Source organism: Physeter macrocephalus, unplaced genomic scaffold, assembly GCF_002837175.3.
Source record: "Physeter macrocephalus isolate SW-GA unplaced genomic scaffold, ASM283717v5 random_1641, whole genome shotgun sequence".
Taxonomy (NCBI): domain Eukaryota; kingdom Metazoa; phylum Chordata; class Mammalia; order Artiodactyla; family Physeteridae; genus Physeter; species Physeter macrocephalus.
In genome coordinates, this window is record NW_021146925.1 from 11,706 (window position 1) to 25,000 (window position 13,295).

General features: G+C 42.3%; 1 non-coding gene across 1 annotated transcript; it reads right to left on the bottom strand.

Moving 5' to 3' along the window:
* Nucleotides 1–1,305: 1,305 nt before the first annotated feature.
* On the bottom strand, nucleotides 1,306–1,377 carry TRNAE-UUC (transfer RNA glutamic acid (anticodon UUC)). The gene has a single exon. It is a non-coding gene; the product is annotated as a tRNA-Glu (tRNA).
* Nucleotides 1,378–13,295: the final 11,918 nt, after the last annotated feature.

Below are 13,295 nucleotides of genomic sequence, written 5' to 3' on the forward strand. Positions count from 1 at the left end.
CTGATGATACCTACTCCAGCCCTTTCCTAGTCTGGAAACACAATCACACACACACAAACACAGGGATGCACACATACATGGATGCATACATATACATATACATGGACATGCATCACATACATACGTGCACATACACCAGAGGCCATGCCATTTCCCACCCTTGGACCTGTTGTCTCTTCTGCCTGGGATGTCCTTCATGCCCTCTTTTGATTAAATTTTAGTCACTTTAAGTTTCATTTAAAGTGTCAGCTCAGCCAGGGCCACCACTTTGCTCCCACAAGACCCTACAGAAGATGGCTGTGTGGTGGTGTTTCTACTGTCATCCCATTGCATTACAATGTTTTGCTTGTGGCTTGATCAGGTCCTGGAAACACTGAACCCAGCGAGGGCAAGGGCTGAGTTGTACTTATTCATCTTTGTATCTGCAACACTCAGCACAATGTCAGGCACGTTGCAGATGCCCCGAGAATGCTTATTGAATAAATGAAGTGGAAAAAAGCTGAGCTTGTTCTGGTGGCTTGGTGTTTTCTCCTTTGAAGTTTAATCAGAATGAAATAAAATTACTGCGAACTCCAAGCGTTTGGGGAAAATTCTGTAAAACCTTGCAACCCAAGTGGAAAAAACAGATCAAAGGGAAATTAGATGGCAATTTGTTTTAAAAAAATTTCTGTGGCGCCATTTTAATTAGAGAATATTGTTCTCATTAAAATTAGGAACTCCCAGGGAAATACTTGGGATGTCCCTCCTCACGTTTTTCACCGGCTATTACAGGACCCACTGAGCAGCCTTTGTGAGGGAAAGCTCCGAGGATGCAGCAATAAGATACTCAGCACTTACACAGCTCTCTACACTTTCCACAATTAAGCCTTTCACCCCCGCTTGCTCTGTGGAGGAGAAGGCCAGCGTTGTGGACTGGATTTGATGGCTGAAGAGGCTCTGAGCATAAATGACGTGCTCAAGGCCACACAACTGGACCATCACAAGCAGAGCCCAGAGTTTTGCATCCTCTTCCCATGTCAAGCAGTTTTTTTCCCCAACCTCAGAGTATAATCCCTTTTGACAAATAACGTACATCAAACCCAAAGGCTCTTCATAAGGAGACTGGATCAGTGTTTCTCAGAATTTGGGATGTCACAGATCAGTCAGATGATTGAAACTAAGTTTAGATTCGCCAACTTTTTACTTTGCTAATTAGGAAGGCTAAGAAAATCTATGTTCAGAATTATGTTATAAAATATTGACATTTTTATTTTTATTTTATTTATTTATTCCTTTATTTTGGCTGTGTGGCTTGTGAGATCTTAGTTCCCTGACCAGGGATTGAACCTGGGCCACGGCAGTGAAAATGCCAAGTCCTAACCACTGGACCACCAGGGAATTCCCAATATTGACATTTTTAAAAGAGAAATGATCACGGAGTAAAGCCCAGCTTTTAAAAAATTGAATCCATTTAGCTTTATGAAGCAGGCCAATGAAAACCAGCGATAGTTTGGAGTTGAGTTTGGGAGACACAGGCTCTGCCGAACTTTACTTGCTAGATCCACGTATTTTGTTGAAACCCCAAAGCCAAGCCTTTGTAGCAGAAAACAGTGAAAGGTCACCAGATGGTATTCCACACTGAGGTCAGTCACCTGCTCCTTACAGAAGCGTGGCAGAAGGCACAGCTCACTCATGACATTACTTTTCCGGAGTTAGTGTGTTATGTCTCTGCTTTATGCTCCTTAGAAAGAAGATGGAAGACTTGAAGCCTTGATGTGATTTTCCCTAGTAGTTGTCAGTAGGGTTAGGCTAAGCAAGTTCCTACCTGAAGACCTTATCCCGTGGTGTACCCTACTCTTATTTTTGCTTTGTCCACACAAGAAAAATAAAGAAGAAAATGCTGAGATGTGAATTTGGGGGCTTATGTGCTAAGGGGAAATTTTAAAAAACAAACATAAACTCTATAAACATTATGAGGAAATTATGGAATAAAAAATCTAAAAATGATTACCATGATTGGTTGAAGGGGGGGAATTGTGAATAGATTTTTATGTTTTCCAAGTTTTGTTCCTATACTTATATTACTTTTAGAATTCAAAGTAATTTTGTCATTATAAAGAAATGAGAAAAATGGAAAAATTACATCTTTACTGACCTTTAGGGATTGTCAATGAGATATTGTAAAAGCAGGTAGAAGACGAATCATTGTGCTATGGCAGGTTGTATTTTCCAAAGAGGGCACAATGGCATCGCCCCTCCATCAACCAACTGAGTATACCAAACGATGCAATGTGACTTTTGGGGCTATGCTGTAAAAAGCCGTGTACTCTGCTCTGCTCTCTTGGAATGCTGCCCTTGGAATTCAGCTGTCATGCTATGAGGAAGCTCAAAGGAGCAGCCCAGGCGGACAGCCCACATGTGGACGTTCTGGTCAACAGCCCAAGTGAGGATCCAACGGCAACGGCAGGACAGTCAAGTGAAGAAGCCTCCAGATGATTCCTGCTCCAGCCTTTGAGTCTTCCCGGAGGAGGCCTCAGACACCATGGAGAAGAGACAGCTGTCCCTTCTCTGCCCAGGTCAAATTCCTGATCCATAGAATCCTTAATTCGAAGCATAATTAAACGGTTGCTTTATACCATTAAGGTTTGGGGTTTGTTACATAAGGAATACGTGTGTAGCATAATTCTTTTAGCAAAAGTAAGCAATCAAGAGCAAAAACAAAATCCCTGTACATCTACATACAAAACATCTGTGTATACAGAAGAACTCCTGTACATATATATATAAATGTATATTTATCTAAAAATTTTTATTGTGTTAAAATACACATAAAATTTACCTCTTTAACATGTACAGTTTTATGGCATTAAGTATATTCACATTGCTGTGCAACCATTACCACTATCCATCTCTTGATCTTTTTCCTCTTCCCAAATTGAAACTCTGTACCCATTTAACACTAGCTTCCCACTCTCACCTCCCCTCAGCCCCAGGCAACCATCCTTCTACCCTCCTTTCTCTGTGACTTTGACTCCTCTAGGTACCTCATATAAGTGGAATCATACAGTATTATGGCTGCCTTAGATCACTTAGCATAATGTCTTATAGGTTCAACTATACTGTAGCATGTGTCAGAATTTTCTTCCTTTTTAAGGCTGAATAATATTCCATTGTATGTATATACCACATTTTGTTTATCCACTCACACATCAATGGACATTTGGGTTGCTTCCACTCTTTAGCTATTGTAAATACTGTTGCTATGAACATGGGTATGCAAACATCTGTTCAAGTCTCTGTTTCCAATTCTTTGGGGTATATACTCAGAAGTGGAATTGTTGGATCATGTGGTAATTCTGTTTAATTTTTTGAGGAAGTATACTATTTTCCATAGTGGCTGCACCATCAGTGTGTAAAGTTTCCAGTTTCTCTACATCTTCAACAATACTTCTTTTCTATTTTTTTTCTTTTTCTTTTTTTAATAATAGCTCTCCTAGTGGGTGTGAAGTGGCATCTCATTGTGATATCTTTGATTTGCATTTCCCTAATGGTTAGTGATGTTGAGCATCGTTTAATGTGCTTATTGGTCATTTGTATATCTTTTTTGGAGAAATAGCTATTTAAGTCCTTTGTCCAATTTTTAAATTAGTTTTTTTGTATATATTCTTTTAAATGTATGTATACACACACAAATATATATATATATATATACACACATATATATATATAAACGGGGAAGAGGCAGAGAAAAGCAGCCAATGGCGTGTTACCTCAGACGGTATGTGTTGGTGATAGAAGACCAGGAAAAGCGAGTCCTCTTTGCCTTTTATGTCAGGTACTGGAAGGTTTCACTTGTCACAAGCATGTGTCACTAATTGAATAAAGAAAAAAATTAAAGAAACTACCAATAAAATATCATTTCGCTTAAGTGTCTCAAAATATCTGATGAGGTTTTTTCAATAGCACAGCCAAGAAAAAAAAAATTGTCTTGTGCTGACCCTCCAAGTTTATTTCATTGGTAAGATTTGAATGAGAAGAAAACTTCCCTTCATTGTTCTAGTCGCAGATGCTTGGCCTGCGTTTTTCCCCCTCCTTCCACCCTCCTCCCTTCTGGAACAAGCTCAGACCAGGAGAGGAGCCTGTCTCTCTTTAAAGAGACTATTTGTTTCCATGGTAACTTGCCTTCTTCATCTTCAGAGGTGTAAACTGGGAAATTCTATTAAAGGCTTATCCAGGCAGTTGCTTTTGAAATGGTGTCTGATATTAGCTGTTTTCTTCATTCACCTTTGCTGCCCAGTAATCTTTTGAATTTGGTGATTCTAGCAAACGGAGGAAGTAAAATGAAACAATATGAAGCTGATTATAATCGGTCTGACTGGCCCCGCTGTGCAAGCTCGTCAGGTACTGTCATGGGCTGTCTTATGGAGCACGCTGGGTGTCTGTGATTTTTGTGGCCCAGGCCCACCTCTGCACTGGTCTCTGGCAGCGGAGACAAGCATGCAAGCAGATCTTTGCGGAGAGGCCCCGTGAGGTCAGCTGGAGAAGAGATAGAAACTAGCTCTGTTGTCAAAAATGACTTTGATTGTTAATGGATTTCAAGTCTTATCTCTGAGATTCTGCTATGCGCACGTGGAGTTCATTATACCCCTGCTGTGAAAGCAACTGTAGTTCAAACAGGTGCAAATAAAGCAAGTAACCAAATTACCCGAGGCTGATGATTTAAGATTTTCCAGGAGAACCTATGCTTGTAAAGCTTCATGTATTGTCCGGGAATAGAAGGTGTTGGGGGTTTTATTGACCAGTGTAATTGATAGGCATGAAATCTATATGGTTTTTAATCTCTGGATACTCAAATAAATGACATTTAAATCAGTTTATAAACATAGAAAATACCTTGAAAGCTCTTTTCCTACTCAGGGAATTCAGCTGTTTTATTCCTTTTGAAAGCAACTTCATTTGATTATAGCAAAAAATAACATTCTATTGGTTTTCCTATTTTTGTGTGTGTTTTTTTTTTTTTTTTTTTTTTTTTTGTGGTATAGCGGGCCTCTCACTGTTGTGGCCTCTCCCGTTGCGGACCACAGGCTCCGGACGCACAGGCTCAGCGGCCATGGCTCACGGGCCCAGCCGCTCCGCGGCATGTGGGATCTTCCCGGACCGGGGAACCCGTGGTCCCCTGCATCGGCAGGCGGACTCTCAACCACTGCGCCACCGGGGAAGCCCTTTGTGTGTTTTTTTTTTTAAAGCTAATTGCTGATTAATAGCTTACCTCCAACTTTTGAACACATTTGCCAGATAAAATATTAATATTTAAAACTATTTAGATTGGGATGATGAAAAAGTTTTGGAGATGGATAGTGGTGAGGTTGTATAATAATGCGAATGGCCTTAATGCTACTGAACTGTACACTTAAAAATGGTTAAAATGGTAAACTTTATGTTATGTATGTTTTACCACAATGAAAATAATATTTGAAATTTTCCAATTGGAAAATATGAAAGTTTCTGCAGTTGCTAAAGAAAAGCCCATTAAGCAAAACATGATTATATGGGAGTCTCAGGTTCCTAGCTTCCCCACACACACTTTTTTGAAGTATAATTTAAAAATTAAAATCATATAAAAGTTGTAAGGTATACAACTTGATGTTTCACTATATATACATATATATATAGTGAAAAGATCAATACAATAAAGCCAGTTAACATATTCATCTCCTTGCACAGTTACTATTTTCTTTCTCTCCTTAACTATTTTTTTTTGTGTGGTGAGAACCCTTAAGATCTACCCTCTTAGTGAATTTCAAGTATGCAATACAATATTATTTTTAGTCACTATGCTATATATACATTACGTCCTCATAACTTATACATCTTATACCTGAAAGTTTGTATCCTTTGACCAACATCTCTCCATTCCCCTCCCAGCCCACCCCAAGGCCCTGGCAACCACCATCCTACTCTCTGCTCCTATGAGTTTGACTATTTTAGATTCCACGTATAAGAAAATATTTGTATTGTAGTTATTTGTCTGTGTCTGGCTTATTTTGCTTAGCATAATGTCCTTCAGGCTCATCCATGTTGTTGCAATTGGCAGAATTTCCTTCCTTTTTCAAGGCTGAATAATATTCCATCACACCCACACACCCACACATTTATCCACTCATCTATGCGTGGACACTCAGGTTGCTTCCATGTTTTGGGTACTGTGAATAACACTGCCATGAACGTGGGTGTGCAAATACCTTTCTGAGATTCAGGCTGCTAGCTTTCTGTGAAGCTTCCCTTTATCTTTAAACTTAGACTCCTGAGAAAATCCCAAATTTCACTTTCTTTCATCATATTCAGTTTTGAGTCATTTTGAATGTTTCTCTTTTCCCACGAGAGATAATAAAAGTACTATGTTTGGTAGCCCTTATCTCTAGAGACACTGTTTTCTTCGTTCCCAATTCTTGCCCTGGAAGAATCTGCTGTCTCACAAGGGTCATCAAAGAACACAAACCATCCCAGAATTGTAAGGGATCTCCGCGGTCAATGCGTCTGTGGTCCTACCAGGGCAGGCTTCCCTCTCCTGTGTCTTGGGCAGGTGGACATTCAATGTTGGCCTGATTACTTCCAGCGATGAGTGACTCTCGACCTCACAGGCTGCCCATTCCACCCTTGTCAGTCTCACTTACTACACATTCAGTCAACAGTGTGTCCTCACCCTGTGGCGGGCATTGGGGATACCAAAGGGAACACCACGGATGTGGTCCTGCTCTCACAGAGCTTACATCAGAGCATTGTTCTGTCTTTTAGGCTGAAATCTTGTCCCCTTACCTTGGACTCATTTGTTCAGATTATGTCTGCAGAGTCATAAAGAGTGCACGGCATCATTTAGTGAGTGATTGCCATCGGCAGCCTGGAGGAGGTGAGGATTTGTAGGCACGTAAAGTGTCTCAGATCTTAATGAAGTGAGTTAAGCCAGGAGCAGTCACAATACACTCTTACCCTTGCTGCTTCCTGGGAATGGACTGCAGGGGTACGGGAGCAGAGGAGGGATGCAGGAAGGATGCAACCACAGCAGCTCAAGTGAGGGATGCAGTGACTTGGACTAAGGCTCCCTGGGGCTGTCAGTTTGGTCCACATCCCTCCAGGGACACGCGGGCGCATCATGACCTGGTCCCTTCCTGGTTCCTCGGGCTCGCCTCTCACCCTGCCTCTGCTCCAGACATAAGGAAGGGCCCTCGGTACTTCCGAGTCCAAAAGGTACCACAATCTCTTCCGCTTCAGGCCTTTGAACATCTTACTCCTACTTCTGGACCATTTCTCTGTTATATTTGCCTGGCCAACTTCTCTGCAACCATCAGCATTCAGCTAAGGCATCACTTCTTCCCAGATGCTGTCCAGTTCCCAGGTTACTCCCTTTGGAGCTCCCTCTAGCACCCTGACCTCATACCATGATGGCTCACATTACAATGGGTGGTCCTTGCCTGTTGTAGCACTTTGGTATTTTTCCATTAACCTGCGATCCCCTTGAGGCAGGCACGCCTTTGTCCTGGTGTCCCCAGTGCCATGCCTGGGGGTAGATGCAGGAATGCTCTCAAGAGCCATAAGTCTGGACTCTAGGTGGCTCTCCTCGAGCTTTCCCTAGAGTTCTCAGTTAACATTTCTTTTTTTTCCTGAAGATGTTCATTCCCACCAGCCCACAGATACTGTCCCTTGTCTGCACTTTTCAGAATCTCCATCCTTATCAAATACTAATCACATTTCAGTGCTCCAGACTTCTCGATGGTGAACAAGCCTCTCACCATTGCTTTTGTTCAGAAAGAGCGCAAAATGGAAAATGTTGACATACTTTTCTAGGATAGTTTCCTTCCTTTTAAAATGACATTTCTAGTTCTTTAATCTGAAATTATCAGTTTAGAACTGATTTTAATAACATTATAGTTCTAATGGACATCTAATGCTCGCATTGCCAGTGCTTGTCCAGTATTTACTCTCTTGAGGATCTGATTTTTAACATATATTCATTTCATTGTTACTTGGGACCTTATACCTTTTTTCAAAACATTGGCCTTTGTCTCCCTGAGTGATGTTCAGACTTCAGCTTAATGTTAAGAGCCCAAGCTGCCTGCCACTGAACCCCACCTTGGCCACACCCTAGTTGGGTCACCTCAGGCAAAAGATTCCACCTCTCCGTGCCTTCTGTCCTCCTCGGGTGTGAACTGGGGATAACAGTGCCTACTTCAGAAAGTTCGTGAACACTGAGCAGGTTAATACTTGTAACACACTCAGGACAGTGGCTGGCATTTGCAGTGGCAACAAATACCTTCCGAGGAAGGGGAAAGAGAACAGGAGGAGCTGTGTGTGCTGGGGCAGCCGGGACCTCCCCTCCGCACAGGGCCATGGGCAGAATAAGGACAGGCCAGCTGACGTCCGACATGGGAAAACGGCGCTCCACCTGGGGAGGGGGCTCCGGCAACACACCTGAGAGCAGAACCTATCTTTCTGAGCCACAGTAGCTTCGGGAACTCTGATGTGATTGTCCTGGTGCTTTCCCATTGATCGAACAGATAAAAATAGTTTCTTGAAGGTCAAGGCTGTTTTGAAAATATCATCACCCACTGAAAAAAAGGAAAAAAACCCCCAACATTCCCTGACATTATAGCTTTAACTTAATTTTCATAGCAGTTAAAAACTTAATTAACTTAAAACTTAATTAAAAACAATTGCTATGAAAAAGCTAAAATTTGGGACAGTCTGGGACAGTATCAGGAATACTTAGAAAGGAAAATACTTCTTCTGGATGATTTTTTCTTCAGCTAAGAAAAACTGACATGATTGAGCCATTGCTACATTTTGCCTCTGTTAACTTTCTAATTAACCTTTATTGGTATTTATATTGGTATTTTTATATACTTTATATACATTGGTATAATATATTATAAAGAGCATTTTATGCCCTGCTTGCCTCAAAATGTAAAAGCAGTCCATAATCTCACTATAGTGGGTAATAGGATGAGGGACTAAATGTAGACTACCAACCATATAGGGGATGCAGATGGCTCAGACACCATCTACTTGACACCTGTGATTCTACTTGGGGCAGGACATGGGGCCAGACACCTTGTTGGGGTTTGGGAGAGGAAAGGTCAGTAAATTCAGCTGAAGGTCAGGAAGGCAGTTCAGCCAGGCAGGTGGAGCCTGGTGTACAGAGAGCAGGGTGCCCAATAGAAGGTAAGGCAAGTAGCTGACCTTGGAAAGTTCCAGCAAGAGGTGACAGGGTGTCATGAGCTCCAGAACAGGGCATCTGGGAACAGACCATATTTGGATGTCAGATAAGCAGGAACCGGCCAGCCCAAGAAGCTTGGGTCAGCTGCTAACAGGGTCCAGATTCCACGGTGTGGGTTGGTTGGATTAGCGTCTGCAGTGGCCAAGATCAAGGCAGGAATCCAGCGCTAAGGGGAAGCTGTCCTCCTACTAGGGCACAAGCTCAGAGCCCTATAAGCAGTAAGGGGGCCCTGATGCTGAGTCCCTGAATGGCCCACACTCCGTCTGTGGACAGGACTGAGCCGAGCCACATGGAGCAGCATGGCTGAGCGTGGTGGTAGGAAAAGCTATGTAGGCATCGTTTAGGCAAGCTTTCAACTGCAAGTGGCTGAAAATTCGAGTTGCTGTGGCTTATTGCATAGGGACATTGATTGCTTCTGTCTGGAGAGTGTGATCTCAGGGTTGGTGGGGCAACCCATCAAGGTCATTCCCATCCTCAGCTCCATCACCCTGACACGTGGGCTCTCTGTCACCACTGTCATATGATAGTTCTATGTATTAGGTCCTCACACCGGGTCCTATGCAGGAAGGAGATATGGGAGCAAAAGCCTTCTTTCTTCCAAGCCTCTGCTGTCTGGAAAGAGAAGCCCTTTTCAGAAGCCTCCTAGCAGTCTTCCCCTTCAACTGCCCATTGGCCTTATATAGGTCACTCAGCCACTCCAAGCAGTAACAAGAGCTTGAAATGCAAATCTTAGGTTTCCTGCTTCTATAGAAGGAAGCAGGCAAGGGAGAAGCATGGTGGAGACAGTGGTTGCTGGAAATCTTTTTTACATAATTTTTTTTACATAAATCTTTTCCCCCACTTTCCCTTTAATTTGAGCAGCACCCTAGAAAACCTTTCCCTCTTCCTTGTCAGAAGTACCTTAATTGCTTTGGTTCCTTTAGGAAAAAAATGGTATGGATGTTCTCATAGGCTTACAGCTCACTCCTCTCTCTGAGACTGGCCAATCCTGACTCTTCAGGGTCTGGTGTTTAGTGTATGAGCCCCCAGAATGCGTGGCCCACGGTGAGGTGGGGCACCAACGTCTGGACAAGGGGCAGCCTGAGAGAATACTACCTTACACTCTCTGTCTTTGAAAACTGCCAAGCCTTCCTAGGTCAAGGAGAGTCAATTTCAGGCAGCTGAGTTCTTAGGCCTCCTCGCTCCCCTTATCCCAATCCACATCCTTAGACAGAAAAAGCCCAAGGATATAATGAAAAGAGAAGTATGTAACTATAAGGCAGGAAGAATTTCCTTACACGCTAAGAGTGGGGACCCTTGAATGCTGAAAAGATCAGTTCTTCTAGCTTAGAATGGTCCAGAAAACAGTTGAGCAAGAGGGACATTTTAGGGTCCTTTGATCTGGAGGTACCCGGTCTTCTGGGGAGGCAGAGATTATAGAACAGGGTGCAACCTGGGGAGAAATAAATGGGTCATTGGGCGCTTTCAAACACATAATTAATCAAAAAGTTTACCTCGCTTGTGTTCTTTCTGAAGGTGTTGGATGATATACTTCAGCAAAAAGAGGGAGTAAATCATGTAACAGACAGACAGACAGACATGAAGTCCAGGAAACAGGGATCCAGCCCAAGAAAGCAGCGAAGTGGGGGCTCACAGGATGACAGCTCAGCACTGGCCTGGAAAGCACCAAGCCTCTGCAGCCACTGGAGGAGCTGAACTGGGCAGGGAGAATGTTGGCTCCACACGGGAAACGGATCTGTAACTGTGTTTGAGAATATGAAAAATTATTGATGGGTGTGGGTGATACATCTGTTTGAAGCATTTATTTAAAAAGGTGATAAATCTATAGGCAAATGAAAAAAAGTACTAGGAGAAACATGTTTTTTAGAGACAGGCAATATAAGTATAGTCATACTTTACTTGGCTCAGCAGTGAACACTAGTTACATAGTCATGATAATGTAATTTAGGCTGATTTAATCCAAAATTGTGATCTGCTATGTTGGGATAAAAGAGTAGGGGAAACTGAGAGCCGTGTGTGTAACGCAGCTAAATCCTCCGCAACCGTAATACAAAGTCAGAATTTTGGTATGCAAATTTGATAAATCAAGAAATAGCAGTTATTATAACATATTATTTACAAATATGGGGCAAATATTTAGAATGGGTTGAGAGCAGGGGGTGGGGCAGCAGCTGTTCATTTTGTAGAAGATAAATTTGATTTAAAGTTATGTGCACGTTTTACCTTAAAAAATTAAAACTCATCTTTAAAAATGCATTTTAAAAGTCAGGCAAATTGTTGATTTACTTGCTGAGGTGTGTTCTGCTTCTTTGCTCTGAGAATTCCTGCCTGTGACCTACGGCCAGGCCGCTGTGGAGGTGCTCTCCAATCAGGGACCCTTAATGAGCCCACCCAGCAGGCAGAAGTAGAGGAGGTGTCAGCATTTCAGGGTTGGTTTTGCCCTCTTGTTAAGCCGAGCTAAGTTCTGAGGAGTTTGGATTTTTTTAGGAGTTTTAATTAAGCTCAAATTGGGAGTGAAGGGGGAAGGGTTGGGGGAAGAGATGAAAACCCTGTTCCTGGTTACAGCATCCTTGTCATACATTACTGCTTACATAGCAGTGAGCCGCCCCACTCAGCTACCACGGGGGAAATTACCACATGTAAATACGATACTTGGATTACAAAAGGTCTTTGAATACTCCAAGTGATTAGTGTTCAAATTAATCTTTAGGGATTAGTATTTATGCCAAGTTAATAACTGAAAGGATATTCCGTAAATGACTCATTTAGTCATAGTGTACATTCATGGTTTTACACAAATAATCACTACAATTTATGGTGATTAGAGTATTGTTCAATTTCCACTTATGTTTGGAGGCAGCTTTTTCTCTCAGCGTCCCTCAGGTTTAATACAGGAAGACTTAAAATGGGTCACATGTTGTATCTGGGAATGCTACCGTGCCATTTTACCGAGAGAGACTCTTCCCGTTGTGCTGAGCTTGCAAACGCGTCTGGAGCAGAGCAACAGCAATTTGCCCCCAGTCCAGGACTCTCCCTACAATCCTAGAGGTCTTCCATGGGGAGCTTGACTTTTACTTTTGTTCCCAGAATGTTCACTGATTCCTAAATCCAGGTAACATTTTCTAAAGGACTATGAAGAATTTATGGTAACACTGGTGTTATTGTAAACCAGAGGATTTAGAATCTTTTCTGAAAGAAGGAATCCACAAATAAACATTCAATTCTATTTTCCCCAACACTGTGAATCATTCTTCTCTCATCAACCCCTGAGGTATAATATGATAGAAGATATGAGTCAGCCCTAGCAGAGAACGAGGGAGGTAATATTAAATACTGAGATTACAGGCATTTAGAATTGGATTTAGGCCATTCCCGCGTTTACCAATGATGAAACTTGGGGCCCAGCCTCCCAGTTCTCCCAACAGCAAGGTGGCGTCCAGCCAGGACCAGAGCCAGTCTGCCTCCCAGGTCTTTGCCAGCTCTCACACAGCCAGCTACAACCCTCCCATTTTCAGGCTCCAAGGCAAAGCTCATTTGATGACTGCAGCGTCTTCCCTACATTGAGGAGTGATTTGATGAATGCTGACGGTAAGACAAAGCAGAAATGTACCTATTACCACTACATCTATAGTTGGCATGCCTACCTTGGAATTACGAATAATACAAACTGGAGACGGTTATGTCAGTAAATAGTCTGACCTTGTCCCCATTACTTCAGCTCTTTTGTTTTTCCTCCTTTTCTTTACACTAAAAAAAAAAAAAAAAAAAAAAATCACTTAAAAAGTAGATGGCTATTCACCAAGGAAAAGTTAAAGCAGCATATCCATGTGTTCTTGAAGTCAGTTTGTAGAGGACAGTCCTGTGGGATGAAATATCATGTTTTAATGGATAATGTCTCATTCCTAACAGCCAGCAGAATAAGAGCTCTTGGGACAAAGGTGGTACAGGAAATCTTTTAAGTAACGAATACTTAAGTCCCATTTGGCTATTTTTAAGTGTAAACTAAGGTCTTTCTTCCCCACGGAGCCAAAGCACTGTGTCTGGG